Genomic DNA, 17151 nt, shown 5'->3' on the forward strand with positions numbered 1-17151 from the left:
GTGATTTTGGAGCCCAGACAAATAAAGTCTGACACTGTTTCCACTGTTTCCCCATCTATTTCCCATGAAGTGATGGGACCGAATGCCATGATCTTTGTTTTCTGAATGTTGAGCTTTAAGCCAACTTTTTCACTCTCCTCTTTCACTTTCATTAAGAGGCTTTTGAGTTCCTCTTCACTTTCTGCCATAAGGGTGGTGTCATCTGCATATCTGAGCTTATTGATATTTCTCCTGGCAATCTTGATTCCAGCTTGTGCTTCTTCCAGTCCAGCATTTCTCATGATGTACTCTGCATATAAGTTAAATAAGCAGGGTGATAAAAAACAGCCTTGACGTACTCCTTTTCCTATTTGGAACCAATCTGTTGTTCCATGTCCACTTCTAACTGTTGCTTCCTGACCTGCATACAAATTTCTTAAGAGGCAGGTCATGTGGTCTGGTATTCCCATCTCTTTCAGAATTTTCCACAGTTTATTGTGATCCACACAGTCAAAGTCATTGGCATAGTCAATAAAGCAGAAATAGATGTTTTTCTGGAACTCTCTTGCTTTTATGATGATCCAGTGGATGTTGGCGATTTGATCTCTGGTTCCTCTGCCTTTTCCTCAACCAGCTTGAACGTCTGGAAGTTCACGGTTCATGTATTGCTGAAGCCTGGCTTGGAGAATTTTGAGCATTACTTTACTAGCGTGTGAGATGAGTGCAGTTGTGTGGTAGTTTGAGCATTCTTTGGCATTGCCTTTCTTTGGGATTGAAATGAAAACTGATCTTTTCCAGTCCTGTGGCCACTGCTGAGTTTTCTAAATTTACTGGCATATTGAGTGCAGCATTTTCACAGCATCATCTTTCAGGATTTGAAATAGCTCCACTGGAATTCCATCACCTCCACTATCTTTGTACGTAGTGATGTTTTCTAAGGCCCACTGACTTCACATTCCAGGATGTCTGGCTCTAGGTCAGTGATCACCATGGTGATTATCTGGGTTGTTAAGATCTTTTTTTGTACAGTTCTTCTGTGTATTCTTGCCACCTCTTCTTAATATCTTCTGCTTCTGTTAGGTCCATACCATTCCTGTCCTTTATCTAGCCCATCTTTGCATGAAATGTTCCCTTGGTATCTCTAATTTTCTTGAAGAGGTCTCTAGTCTTTCCCATTCTGTTCTTTTCCTCTATTTCTTTGCATTGATCACTGAGGAAGGCTTTCTTATCTCTTCTTGCTATTCTTTGGAACTCTGCATTAAGATGCTTGTATCTTTCCTTTTCTCCTTTGCTTTTTGCTTCTCTTCTTTTCACAGCTATTTGTAAGGCCTCCCCAGACAGCCATTTTGCTTTTTTGCATTTCTTTTCCATGGGGATGGTCTTGATCCCTGTCTCCTGTACAATGTCACGAACCTCATTCCATATCCATAGTTCATCAGGAACTCTATCTATCAAATTTAGGCCCTTAAATCTATTTCTCACTTCCACTGTATAATCATAAGAGATTTGATTTAGGTCATACCTGAATGGTCTAGTGGTTTTCCCTACTTTCTTCAATTTAAGTCTGAATTTGGTAATAAGGAGGTCATAATCTGAGCCACAGTCAGCTCAAATATTATATGATACTGTTTACATGAAGAATCTAAAAAAATGATAAAAACAAACTTATTTATAAGACAGAAACAGACTCCAAAAGTTAGAGAATGTACTTATGGCTACCAGGGGTGCAAGGGGGAGGGGGAGGAATAGATTGGGAGTTTGAAATTAACGTGCACACACAACTATTTTTAAAAATGATACGCAACAAAGACCTAATGTATAGCACAAGATATTCTGCTCAATATTCTTTAATAACATAAATGGAAATAGAATTTTAAGAAAAATGGATATATGTTTATGTGTAACTGAATCACTTTGCTGTCACCTGAAACTAACAACACGGCTAACAAGCTTATAATCCAACATAAAATAAAAATTAAAAACAATTTCACACATACACACAAAATAACTCTTTCATATTTCAGTATATCAAATGAATTCCTCCATGTACTGTTTTTTAAGATACCCTGGGAAGATAGCTGCCTCACAATTAAAAAGTAGAACAATATAGAGGAAAACATATTATTCAAGAAAGTGGAGATTGACCAGAAAAGTGAAGAAAATTTTCCAGAAGATGGTGAACAATATCACAGGATGATAGCTGTCCAGCAGGTTTGGAAAGAAATCATTCGTATTAGAACAGATCAGAAATTTGCAGTTGAGGCTTCTTAAGAAAGATTACCTCTACGTTGTAGATTACCTGATATATTGAATATACTGAGAGAAAATGAGAATGACTGGAGGAGCTTTTAATACTGAATTACTGGTAAGTACACAGAAACAAAAAAAGAAAGTCCAAAATAATTAACTCCTGGGAAAATTGAAACCTGTGGAGGAATTGCAAGACTTATTTATAATAGCAATTAATACTGTAATCAATATGTTATAAAGGTAGAGGGGAAATTACAGGACGTAGGAGTTGGGATGGGTGAGATACAGAAAGGTAAATCATCACCTTCATTCAGTAAGGTGAAGTCAAGAGAAAATTTCCAACAGAAACAGTAGAAAATGTCTAATAGAAAAATAAAGAAGCTATGTTATGCATGGATGTTGGTGACATAGAAATGGGTGTGTGTTTGTGTGTGTGTGTGTGTGTGTGTGCAAAAACCTGAAATCAGGGGTTTTGTCTAATTGTTCACTCATGTATGGCTAAAATATCTAGATCAGAGGCTGGCACATAACAGCATGGTAAGGCCTTAAGAAATATTCATTGATGAAAAGCAGAATATGAAAAATATTCTAAGATTTTTTTAGAATAGAATATGCAAAATAAAGCTGCAATTATAAACAGGGCCATAAAAATAAAAATAAGTTTTGAAATACCAAAATCCAAACACATATGGGCCCCTTATCTTTGACAAAGGAGGCAAAAATACACAATGGAGAACAGATGATCTCTTTAACAAGCGGTGCTGGGAAAGCTGCTCAACTATGTGTAAAAGAATGAAACTAGAACACCTCCTAACACCATACACAAGAATAAACTTAAAATGGATTAAAGACCTAAATATAGGACCAGAAACTATAAAACTCTTAGAGGAAAACATATGCAGAACCCTCTCACATAAATCACAGCAAGATCTTCTATTAACCACCTCCTAGAGGTAATAAAACAAAAATAGGTAATAAAACAAATATAAACAAATGGAACTTAATTAAACTTAAAAGTTTTTGCACAATGAAAGAAACTATAAGCAAGGGGAAAAGACAACCCTCAAAATTGGAGAAATTAATATCAAATGCAACAAGTGACAAATAATTAATCTCCAAAATATACAAGCAGCTCATGTAGCTCAACACCAGAAAAACAAATGGCTCAATCAAAAAGTAGGCAGAAGACCTAAACAGACATTTCTCCAGAGTAGACATACAGATGGCTAATAAACACATGAAAATATGCTCACCATTGCTCATTATTAGAGAAACACAAATCAAAACTGCAATGAAGTGTCATATCACATTGGTCAGAATTGCCATCATCAAAAAACTTACAAACAACAAATGCTGGTGAGGATGCAGAGAAAAGGAAACTCTTACACTGTTGATGGGAATGCAAACTGATATAACCATTATGGAGAATAGTATGGAGATTCCTTAAAAAAAAAAATTAACAGGAATAAAGCTACCATGCAACCCAGCCATCGCACTAGTGGGCATATACCCTGAGGAGAGCAGAACTGAAAAAGACATGCAACCCAATGTTCACTGCAGCATTATTTATGATAGCTAGAACATGGAAGCAACATAGATGTCCATCAATAGATTAGTAGATAGGGAAGTTGTGGTACATATACAATGGAATAATACTCAGCTATAAAGAAGAACACATTACAGTCAGTTCTAATGAGGTGAATGGACCTAGAGCCTGTTATACAGAGGGAAGTAAGTCAGAAAGAGAAAGACAAGAATCATCTATGTAATCCATGTAATCTCAGTTATCCTAATGAAAAATGTATTAGTTCCCTCAATTCTCTGAAACCTAATTTTTATACCACAAGTCAGAGGATTCAATTAGTGAATGGTCTGAGAAGACTTTCCAAAAATTTTAAAGTTTTTGACTCGAATATGGTTCAGCGACTAATTTAATTGACTTTTTGTGGGTGTTTGTGATTTGATATTGTTATCTGTTGATGCTTTGGAAGTTATCACTGCTTAAAGAGAGTCCACTGCCAAGCCATCTCCTTCTCAAGCTCCATGCTGATAATGACATTGTGTGTGCATGCTAAGCCACTTCTGTTGCATCTGACTCTTTGCAAGCCTTTGGACTGTAGCCCACCAAACTCCTCTGTCCAGCAGGATGGCATTGACTAAAGGTTTTGCCTGCATAACACAACCATTTGTGATTCCAAATATTCAAAAGTTTAAAACTGTTAGTGACAACAAAATACCCTTCAGTAGCACATTATAATAGGAAATGAGCTTTGCTCTTTCTACATAATATTCTCTCCCCTAAGCTTAACTTCAATTATATAGAGTAAGTATATTATCCTCTTTCTTCTTTCTCTTTTTGTCTCTCAGAGTAGGCAACTGTGGCTTACAAACAACCAAAACTTAAATGGAAACACAGGACTATATTCATTGTTACTTGATTCAAATGACAAAAACACCATGCTAAAGATACAGCAAGAAGTAAAGAAAACAGGGGAAAAATGAGAAAGAACAACAATGGAAGGAAGTGCAGAAAAGAGGTGGCAGATGATATAGTAGGGAGAGCTGATGTAATATGTTTTAGGCCATGGCCTTCATGACACCCACCACAGTGACATGTTGACTATTTTAGTTCTAGCTTTTTCTACCTAAGTAGATCCTAACTATGAGGATACTGTTAAACCAAATGCTGCATGTACATGATCATTTCAATTTTAGAGAAATAGAATCTTATCTATGTGACGTGAGTCTCAGGGCCCCAGGTAGTCTTGAGTGAGCCTTCTCTCTATTCCTTGCAAACTGTCCTCACATTGGTTCTACTTCTATCCTCCCAGTTGTGAACTGGTGAGCAAAATTATCAGAACTACAGCTTAACATTTTTGCCCCTAAAAAAGTTCATATTCTCCAGTAAAGGATGTTTTCTTCAATTGATTTTGTGATTCGTATTGCACACTGGGAAGTTAAGCAATGGTTTCACAGAGGTGAGGCCCAGAAAACATAAGATAGATTCTTAATCCTATATGTCCGTGAAAAATATCTAGCCAGCTATTACTTTTTCTATTAAAATCTAATCTCTTCAAACCTCAAGGTTTCAGCAATGCAAAAGAGAATAATTCTCCTTCTATTGTAAAGATTATACTTCAGTCAGTCACATACAAATATTATTTGTGTTTATGTAAAACAGGTTGACTAAAACAGGGATCTCAACAAATATGCTAATATAAATATGAAAGAAAGACGAGAACCTCTTTTATATAGACTTCAATTAAAATACAATATTAAAAAGGCTGCAGCAGAAGTCCATTAAAAATTTAGTAACCTTCTGTGGTAAACATTAAGAACCTATTACTCAAATTCTATTTAAAAGAAATTAAAATGTATAAGAAATACCATTACATATCTCAAGCTAATTTTGGAACAAAAGCTTAGAGGCTGACAGATTGTTTAATGTTCTCCAAGTTTTTAGTTTCATACTCAATAATTCAGAGGCAGCAGCAGGCTTATGTTGATTCATAATTTGCTTCCATTCATCTCTCCTTGGAATGATGCTGTGATGGAGAATCAGGCTTCATTTCCCATTTTCTATCTAAAGTTGTGTTCTCCAAGTTAAATTTAGTGATTATCAGCCAGAATGTGACACCGTGTTCTCCCAGGTCCCACAGGTCATTCACCATTGCTTTCTCTGATTTCCACTTCAGTGTACTTTGCACTGTTCCATGTAGCATCTTCCTGTTTCAAAACCATTGCCAAAGATATAGAAAGTAAGTTTATTCCATTACCTTAGAAAATGTGCCTCCCCCCTTCCGTAGAGAAATTACATTTTTTTTTTTGAGAAATTACTTTTAAACATACAGTGTTCCTTTCTTTTAATTTGACTTTTGAGTAATAATTATGCTAATAGTTTCCATTATCTATTTTTGTCATCTTCAATATTCCTTGTGTTCCGCAGAAGAAAAACGTTCTTTTGGAGAAGGGGATGGCAAACCACTTTAGCATTCTTGCCTTGAGAACCCATTAACAGTATGAAAAGGCAAAAAGATATGACACTGAAAGATGAACCCCCAAAGTTGGGAGGTGTCTAATATGCTACTGGAGAAGAGCAGAGAAATAGTTCCAAAAATAATGAAGAGGCTGAGTCAAAGCCAAAACGATGCCCAGTTGTGGATGTTTCATGGTGAAAATAAAGACCGATGATGTAAAGGTAGATATTGCATAGGAACCTATTGTATTAGGTCCATGAATCAAGATGAATTGGAAGTGGTCAAACAAGAGATGGCAAGAGTGAACATTGGCATTTCGTTAACTAAAGTGGACGGGAGTGGGAAAATTTATTTCAGATGATCATTATATTTATTACTGTGGACAAGAATCCCTTAGAAGAAATGGACTAGCCCTCTTGGTCAACAAAAGTGTCCAAAATACAGTACTTAGGTGCAATCTCAAAAACAACAGAATGATGTCAGTTTATTTTCAAAGCAAACCACTCAACATTGCAGTAATCCACAGTCATATTATCCCACCACAAATGTCAGAGAAAATAACATTGAATAGATCTATGAACACCTATAAGAATTCCTAGAACACCAAAAAAAAAAAAAGACATCCTTTTCATAATATAGGACTGGAATGCAAAGCTAGGAAGTCAACAGGAGTTTGACTTCCAGGAGTAAGTTTGAAATTGGAGTTCAAAATGAAGCAGGACAAAGGCTAACAGACTTTTGCCAAGACAATGCACTGGTCATAACACCCTCTTCCAGCAACACAAGAGGTAATTTTACATGTGAACATCATCAGATGATCTATACTGAAATGAGATTGATTATATTCTTTGCAGCTGCAGATGGAGAAGCCCTTACAGTCAGCAGATCAAGACTGGGAGCTGACTATAGCTCAGATCATGAACTCCTTATCGCAAAATTCAGACTTAAAGTAGGGAAAACCACTAGGCCATTTAGGTATAACCTAAATCAAATCCTTTATGATTATACTGTGAAAGTGTCAAATGGATTCAAGGGATTGGATCTGACAGACTGCCTAAAGAACTATGGACAAAGGTTCATAACATTGTATAGGAGACGATGATCAAAACCATCTCCAAGAAAAATAAATTCAAAAGGGCAAAAGTATTTTTGAAGAAAAATAAGTATTTAATGAGTTAAAGAGTTATTTGTGTACTGCAAATCTATTAAATGGCATATTGGAAAACAGCTGAAAGCAAAGTTCCCCAAGATTTAAGGAAAACTTCTATCCTTCATGTTCTTACAAATAACTTTTTTTTAAATCATCTCAGCAAAACTGTGGTATTGCCCAAATTTAAAGGGAACCATTTACATAGAATACAGTAAGCTTACTTTGCTCGAACTTTTCTCATGTATAGTGTCTTCATTACTGATATTTTCCCACAAAAGCTAGATATTTTAAAGACGAGTCCTTGTTTCAAAGTTTTAGATACTTTTTAGAGTGTTGTTTCATAATCACTAAATAACAAAACCCAATCCAAGGAAAGAAGAATTGTAAAAGATGGGTCATCCTCAGAATATCAACTAGGTAAATCTCAACTGACTCTATCATTAAGAAGAGTTCTGATTATCAATATTTGTTTTGCTTGTAAATTTGAACCAGATAACAAAGGTGAAGCCATCCAAAGAAAAACTATATTTTCTAATATTGAGTAAAGAAAGCATCCAGGCAAATAATTCCTGAATAATTATCATCTAAGAAACCAGAACTGAAAGATTACAATGTGAAGAAAAATTAATTTATTCTAAAAATTATGTTAAGACTTAAACCAAAGGAAAAAAATGTGCATATAAATACATTTTGGGTTCCATCTGGGGGACAACTCACCAATCAGAGCTTTCAACAATGTAATAGACTGCAAGACAACAAAGAGGGCAAGCGCCTTCACTCAGTGTTCAACCCAAGACTGTCAAAATGTTTTAAAATGGGTGATGAAGCTGCTTTGGAAACAGCTTTGTAATTCCTTGAAAGCTTACTTATAGACTTAATATACAACCCAGAAGTTCCACTTCCAGCTATATATCCAAAAGAAATGAAAGCATATAACTACACACAAACTTGTACACAAATGTTCAGAGCAGCTTTATTTATAATAACCAAAAAGTAGGAGCAGTCAAAGTACTCATCAGTTAATGGATGGATAAACAAATGTGGTATATCCACACAATGAGATATTATTTGATTGTGAAAAGTAATGAATTAGTGACATATACTACAACGTGGATGATTCTTAAAAACACAATACTGAGTGAAAGAAACCAGATACACAAGACCCCATGTTGTATCATTCCATTTGTAAGAAATGTCTGGAATAGGCACACATAGAGAAAAGAAGTAGATTAATGGCTGTCAGGGATTGAGGGTGATGGGAAGTTTGGAGAATGGCAGTTAAGGAGTACAGTATTCATTCATCTTTGTGGTGGTACAAATATCCCAAAATGCAGTGTGGTGATGGTTGTGCAAAGACAGCCAATTTTACACTTTAAAAGTGAATTGTATGGCATATGCCTAATGACATTTTCTGTCTCAGTTCTTGCTAGCAATTGTGTTTTCAACACATTTCTATTTATATTCATTTTAAGTAAATACTAGGGCAAAAAGCACTAACATTTCAAATAATTTCAACTATTCTGATACTTCATTTGTAAGTATGTAGGCCCTGACAAGTGGACTTGCTAGCTGGCAGGCGGGGCTTGGTGAGGGTATAGCTCAAAACATGTGTACAGATATGCTCCCAAGTTCAACTTGGGGAGGAAAAGGCAATGTTCATGTTTGAGTTAGGTTTGCTCAGAAGCTAGAGGTAAGAAAAATTAATGACTGCTTAATTACTATATACATTTGAACATGTATGTTTCTTTAGTAAGAGTTTTGATAAGTTTGAAATATACTAAGAAAAGAAATTAGAACCAAATGTTTATGAAGGCCTGAACCACTACTAAAGAATGTAATTTATAAACCACTAGATTAGATCATATTTCACAATTTTCATTCTTCATTATTTTATTTAGTTCAAAGCTGCACATGAATATCTATATATCTCCATCCAAAAAACCTGATGAATTGTTTTTGATATTTGAAAACTAAGTAGAATAAACATTTGTGTTTGATCATTTGCATGGAAGTGTTTAAATTTCTCTTCAGTGTTAATCCATAGCACAGACTTTTAAAAGAAACACATGCACATTTATTTAGGCCAATTATCACAGGTTAGATTGTGATTAATTTTTTCCACAGTGCTCTGTGAACCTGAATTCTTTCTCAAAAACATAAAACACTGATGTTCTATCTGAGGGTATCTGACACAAGCCAGCACAGATTAATCACCCATAGGTATATTTATAGTATTCTTTTTTATTTATTTTTTAATGGGAGACAAGTGCTTTACCATATTGTGTTAGTTTCTGCCATAGATCAACATGAGTCAACCATAGGTATATACATGTGCTCTCCCTCTTGAACCTCCCATCCACCTCCCACCCCATCCTACCCCTCTAGGTTGTCACAGAGCACTGTGTTTGAACTCCCTGCATAATACAGCAAATTGCCACTTTTTATTCATATTATATATGGTGAAGTATATGTTTCAGAGCTACTCTCCCAATTTGTCACACTCTGTCCTTCCAGAGCTGTGTGCACATGTTTCTGTTATCTATGTTTACATCTCTATAGCTATTATACTAATAGACGATCCTAGATTTCATGCTGTTAAGTCGCTTCAGTCGTGTCCAACTCTGTGTGACCCCAGAGACGACAGCCCACCAGGCTCCCCCGTCCCTGGGATTCTCCAGGCAAGAACACTGGAGTGGCTTACCATTTCCTTCTCCAATGCATGAAAGTGAAAAGTGAAAGTGAAGTCGCTCAGGTTGTCTACTTGAAAGTTATACAGTCGTGTCCGACTCCTAGCGACCCCATGGACTGCAGTCTACCAGGTTCCTCCGTCCATGGGATTTTCCAGGCAAGAGTACTGGAGTGGGGTGCCATTGCCTTCTCCCTAGATTTCATATATATGCATTAATATATGATATTCCATCCATGGGATTTACCAGGCAAGAGTACTGGAGTGGGGTGCCATTGTCTTCTCCCTAGATTTCATATATATGCATTAATATATGATATTTGTTTTTCTCTTTCTGACTTACTTATACTATTATTATAATAGATTCTAGGTTCACCCACCTCATTAGAACTCAGTCAAATGTGTCTCTTTTTATGGCTGAATAATACTCCATTGTATATCACTATCACAACTTCTTTGTCCATTTATCTGTTGATGGACATCTAGGTTGTTTCCATGTCCTACCATTTTTAAATAGTGCTGCAGTGAACATTGGGTACATATGTATTTTTCAGTTCTGGTTTCCTCAGGATATATGCCCAGTATATATGGAATTATTGGGCTATATGGTAGTTTTTGTCCTACTTTTTTTAAGTTATCTCCATACTGTCCTACATAGTGACTGTATCAATTTACATTTCCACCAGTGATGCAAGAGAGTTATCTTTTTCCCACACCCTCTCTGGCATTTATTGTTTGTAGATTTTTTTATGATGGTCATTGTGACCAGTGAGATGTGTATCCTCATTGTAATTTTGATTTACATTTCTCAAAAGAAGGCATGTGTGATGACTGTGTAGATCACAACAACCTCTGGAAAATTCTTCAAGAAATGGGAATACCATACTACCTTACCTGACTCCTGAGAAATCTCTATGCAGGTCAAGAAGCAACAGTTAAAACCGGACATGAAACAATAGACTGGTTCCAAATTGGGAAAGGAGTACGTCAGGACTGTATATTGTCACCCTGCTTATTCAAATTCTGTGCAGAGTACATCACACAAAATTCTGGGCTGGATGAAGCACAAGCTGGAATCAAGATTGCCATGAGAAATATCAATAACTTCAGATACTCAGATGACACCACCTTTATGGCAGAAAGAGAAGAAGAACTAAAGAGCCTCTGATGAAAGTGAAAGAGGAGAATGAAAAAACTGGCTTAAAGCTCAACACTCAAAAACTAAGATCATAGAATCCAGTCCCATCACTTCATGGCAAATAGATGGGGAAACAGTGACAGACTTTATTTTTGGGGCTCCAAAATCACTGCAGATGGTGACTGCAGCCATGAAATTAAATGATGCTTGCTCCTTGGAAGAAAAGCTATGACCAAACTAGACAGCATATTAAAAAGCAGAGACATTACTTTGCCGACAAAGGTCCGTCTAGTCAAACCTATGGTTTTTCCAGTAGTCATGTGTGAATGTGAGTGTTGGACTTTAAAGGAAGCCGAGTGCTGAAGAATTGATCATTTTGAATTGTGGTGTTACCATACACAAAAATAAACTCAAAATGGATTAAAGATCTAAACGTAAGACCAGAAACTATAAAACTCCTAGAGGAGAACATAGGCAAAACACTCTCCGACATACATCACAGCAGGATCCTCTATGACCCACCTCCCAGAATATTGGAAATAAAAGCAAAAATAAACAAATGGGACCTAATTAACCTTAAAAGCTTCTGCACATCAAAGGAAACTATTAGCAAGGTGAAAAGACAGCCTTCAGAATGGGAGAAAATAATAGCAAATGAAGCAACCGACAAACAACTAATCTCAAAAATATACAAGCAACTCCTACAGCTCAACTCCAGAAAAATAAACGACCCAATCAAAAAATGGGCCAAAGAACTAAATAGACATTTCTCCAAAAAAGACATACAGATGGCTAACAAACACATGAAAAGATGCTCAACATCACTCATTATCAGAGAAATGCAAATCAAAACCACTATGAGGTACCATTTCACACCAGTCAGAATGGCTGCGATCCAAAAGTCTACAAATAATAAATGCTGGAGAGGATGTGGAGAAAAGGGAACCCTCTTACACTGTTGGTGGGAATGCAAACTAGTACAGCCACTATGGAGAACAGTGTGGAGATTCCTTAAAAAACTGGAAATAGAACTGCCTTATGATCCAGCAACCCCACTGCTGGGCATACACACTGAGGAAACCAGAAGGGAAAGAGACACGTGTACCCCAATGTTCATCGCAGCACTGTTTATAATAGCGAAGACATGGAAGCAACCTAGATGTCCATCAGCAGATGAATGGATAAGAAAGCTGTGGTACATATACACAATGGAGTATTACTCAGCCATTAAAAAGAATACATTTGAATCAGTTCTAATGAGGTGGATGAAACTGGAGCCTATTATACAGAGTGAAGTAAGCCAGAAGGAAAAACATAAATACAGTATACTAACGCATATATATGGAATTTAGAAAGATGGTAACAATAACCCGGTGTACGAGACAGCAAAAGAGACACTGATGTATAGAACGGTCTTATGGATTCTGTGGGAGAGGGTGAGGGTGGGAAGATTTGGGAGAATGGCAATGAAACATGTAAAGTATCATGTGGGAAACGAGTTGCCAGTCCAGGTTCGATGCATGATGCTGGATGCTTGGGGCTGGTGCACTGGGACGGCCCAGAGGGATGGTATGGGGAGGGAGGAGGGAGGAGGGTTCGGGATGGGGAACACATGTATACCTGTGGCGGATTCATTTTGATATTTGGCAAAACTAATACAATTATGTAAAGTTTAAAAATAAAATAAAATTGGAGAAAAAAAAAAAAAAATGAATTGTGGTGTTGGAGAAGACTCTTAAGAGTCCCTTGGAATGCAAGGAAATCCAACCAGTCAATTCTAAAGGAAATCAGTCTTGAATATTCATTGGAAAGACTGATAGTGAGGCTGAAACTCCAATCCTTTGGCCACCTGATGCGAAGAACTGACTCGTTGGAAAAGACCCTGATTTGGGAAAGATTGAAGGCAGGAGGAGAAGGGAACAGCAGAGGATGAGATGGTTGGATGGTATCACTGACTCGATGGACATGAGTTTGAGCAAGTTCTTGGAGTGGTGATGGATCAGGAAACCTTTTGTGCTACAGTCCATGGAGCCACGAAGAGTCGGACATGACTGAGAGACTAAACTGACTACAAGCTTTTTTGTAGTTGATATTTTTTTTTGGATGTTGGCTGATGTTTTGCATTTGGATTTCATGTGGATAATTTTTTAAGCTTTGAAGTTCCAATTGTTGTTTTAGAATTGCTACATATGGTACATCTCATTACTTTCAGTTAAGGGCAGGCTTAGCGAAAACAAATACATCTCTAAGTCTGAGCTCTCTCTGATTCTTCTTCCTTCTTTATCTATTCTTCCTCTCTCCTCACCCGCTCTCCTTGCTATATTCTCCACAATGGCAAAAACTTTCCCTCTACCTCTGATCACGTGTACATTACCCCAGTAACTAACAAAAACTGGTCTAGTCAAACTAAACAGGCACAAAATAACCAGGATACCAAAAGTTAAGCTCATACAAGCTGCAAACCATATTGTTTCTTGGTAGCAACTCAGACCTCATAAACCTAAAGAAGAGAAAGGAAAGAAAACTTTGTTACTTTCTTGCTTGTTACAGGCTATGTGAGAGTATAATCTGTAGGTATGACACATTTTTTAAGAAGTTACCTTCATTGGATAGAACTGAATGGTAGTTACTGATTGGAATAGCATATCTTCCATCTCTTACTCTTTTTCTCTGTCATAAGATTGTATGTGACAAGGCCACTCATTTTTTGTTTGTTTGTTTGTTTGTTTTTTCTTTCTTTCAATGTGTAGGTGCATGTCTTAGGGATTTAAAAATTTCAAAACTAGTTTACTTATGCAAAGCATGTTTACATATAGAACACTTATGCAAAGAAACTGACTCCATGTTTTCTGAATTCTTCAAGGAACAGACAAATTAGAGACTGATGAAATACAGATCTGAAGTAATCTTTTAAAATATTACTTTGGGTTCTGTGACATTATTGTGAATAATTAAAGTGTGCAGTACTTAATGCAGATGTACTGCAAGTTAACACCAGACTAATACTGGGAGGTCAGGTCTAGATGCCATGCTTGTGTCAGCATAGTCTTTTATGTCTTCTGTCTCTGAGTTGTGGTTTCTTTTTTATCCTTTCTTCTTTATCTGGACTGTAATGTGTGGTCTGTAAGTATGATTCAGATATTCTTGTATTATTTACTTTTTAATAAAGAAAAAACTTTAAAAAATTGCTGCACATACCCTTACATTTGCAAAGTACTTTTTTTGCTTTTTAGTATGGCCTCAAAGACATGGTGTCATTGTATCCTTAAAAATGTAGATTATGAATATGATCAGTAAACCTCTTTAGCAGAGAGAAACAGGCACATCATTTCAAAAAGTCTCTGTATTTCACAGTTATTGGAGCAGAACTGAAGGTAGGGTCCAGGTCTTCTGCCACTTGATCAGAGCTCCAGTTGTGTTCATTGTTGTGTTCAACAGACCACTGTGTTCTGTTGTCTTCATTAATGTGCTGCAAAGGTTTTGGAAACCAAGCATTACAGACGAGACAGAGTGGAATATTTGATGGAAGAAAAATTGAGACAATTCCTTTTCAAATTGTCACCTTCACCTCTCTCCACAAACATTCACACAAGCTTTTTTTTTAATATGAGTGAAGTTATCAAACAATCTCAGAGCCTAAATTTTGGATCTAGAATTTACACATGATTTTTTGTGGAGCTAATAATAATTAGTACCATTTAAGAACATCACTCATACGTGTGGAAGCTTTGAAAGGATAGAAAACAGTTCTCAGTATTGCACAGGTTACTCCCTAGTTGGAGATAAAACAGTTTCAAACACAAATGCAACTATGCAATTAAAATAACAAGGAAATAATACACTTCACACATGTATGACACATGTTTGGGATTGACCAGTTGCTCAGACCCCCAACCGCTGTGCGTGCAGTGCATCCTCTTCTTCCCTAACTCAATTCCTACTGTTAAGTTTTGTTCAGGCAAGTCTTCTCTGACCTCCTTGATTTGCTAGAAACTCTGATCCCCCCACCTTAAATTGTTATATTTTCAACAGTCTCACTTAACATAGCTTCTATTTTCCCTTTATTTGTGTAGTTATTAATGTCTTCCTTTGCCATTTGACTCTAAGTTCTACGAGACTAGGAACTGTGCTCCTTTTTGAACACTCTTGTGATACAATAGCTTACACAGTGTTGTATACAAAATATGTAATCAGTAAGTGGTCAAGAAGTACCGAACATACTCCAACGTTAGCTGTCAAGTAGGATTTGGTGAATTTGGCACTGTTAATATTTTACTCTAAATCATTATTTTTTGTGCTGTCCTATGCATTGTGGAAAAATCTGAAAGAGATGGGAATACCAGACCACATGACCTGCCTCTTGAGAAACCTATATGCAGGTCAGGAAGCAACAGTTAGAACAGGACATGGAGTAATAGACTGGTTCCAAATAGGAAAAGGAGTATGTCAAGGCTGTATATTGTCACCCTGCTTATTTAACTAATATGCAGAGTACATCATGAGAAAAGCTGGACGGGAGAAGCACAAGCTGGAATGAAGATAGCCAGGAGAAATAAAATAACCTCAGATATGCAGATGACACCACCCTTATGGCAGAAAGTGAAGAGGAACTAAAAAGTCTTCTGATTAAAGTGAAAGTGGAGAATGAAAAAGTTGGCTTAAAGCTCAACATTCAGAAAACGAAGATCATGGCATCTGACCTCATCACTTCATGGGAAATAGATGGGGAAACAGTGGAAACAGTGTCAGACTTTATTTTTTGGGGCTCCAAAATCACTGCAGATGGTGATTGCAGCCATGAAATTAAAAGACACTTACTCCTTGGAAGGCAAGTAATGACCAACCTAGATAGCACATTGAAAAGTAGAGACATTGCTTTGCCAACAAAGGTCCATCTACTCAAGGCTATGGTTTTTCCAGTGGTCATGTATGGCTGCGAGAGTTGGACTGTGAAGAAAGCTAAGCACCGAAGAATTGATGCTTTTGAACTGTGGTGTTGGAGAAGACTCTTGAGAGTCCCTTGGACTGCAAGGAGATCCAACCAGTCCATTCTGAAGGAGATCAGCCCTGGGATTTCTTTGGAAGGAATGATGCTAAAGCTGAAACTCCAGCACTTTGGCCACCTCATGCGAAGAGTTGACTCTTTGGAAAAGACTCTGATGCTGGGAGGGATTGGGGGCAGGAGGAGAAGGGGATGACAGAGGATGAGATGGCTGGATGGCATCACTGACTCAATGGACGTGAGTCTGGGTGAACTCCGGGAGTTGGTGATGGACAGGGAGGCCTGGTGTGCTGCGTTTCATGGGGTCGCAAAGAGTCAGACATGACTGAGTGACTGAACTAAACTGAACTGATGCATTGTAGGCTGTTTAGTATCATCCTTGGCCTCTAGCCAGTAGGTGTCAATATTATTTCCTCCTATTCCTTCCTGTCACCCCTAAATCTTCACAACCATAAATGCTTCCAGACATTGTGAAATGTCCCCTGAGTGCAAAACCATCCCTGATTGACAACCATTGCTTTAAAGAAATAATTCCAGTCTTATTTCTCACATTTTCACAGAATGGATGGTCTACTTCATCAAAGTACTGTAACCTACTTTCACTCATATATATCCACCTTATACCATCTTTAAGCCATTGTTTAAGGTAGTATTTTTTGTTTCTTCTTTAATTTCCTTATTCTATTAATTTCTTCAAATCTTATCCACACTATAGAGCCTTATTTTGATTCTCAGCAGTTAGATGAGGCTTTCTCATTAGTCAGGGTCCTAGCAAGAAGCAGATGGCATCTCAGATAGGAATAAAATATATATGTACAGAAGTAGGCAAAGTGCAGGCAAGGAAAAAAAGGGATAATGTAGTATCCCACAGTTGGTAAGATGCTAAGGCCTGACAAGGCAAACCAAAGTGAATTCTTAGAGAGGAAGCTAGAGAAATAAGCTGTTTGATGTCATTCTTTACATCAATTC

This window comes from Bos indicus, chromosome 24 (assembly GCF_029378745.1).
Source record: "Bos indicus isolate NIAB-ARS_2022 breed Sahiwal x Tharparkar chromosome 24, NIAB-ARS_B.indTharparkar_mat_pri_1.0, whole genome shotgun sequence".
NCBI lineage: Eukaryota > Metazoa > Chordata > Mammalia > Artiodactyla > Bovidae > Bos > Bos indicus.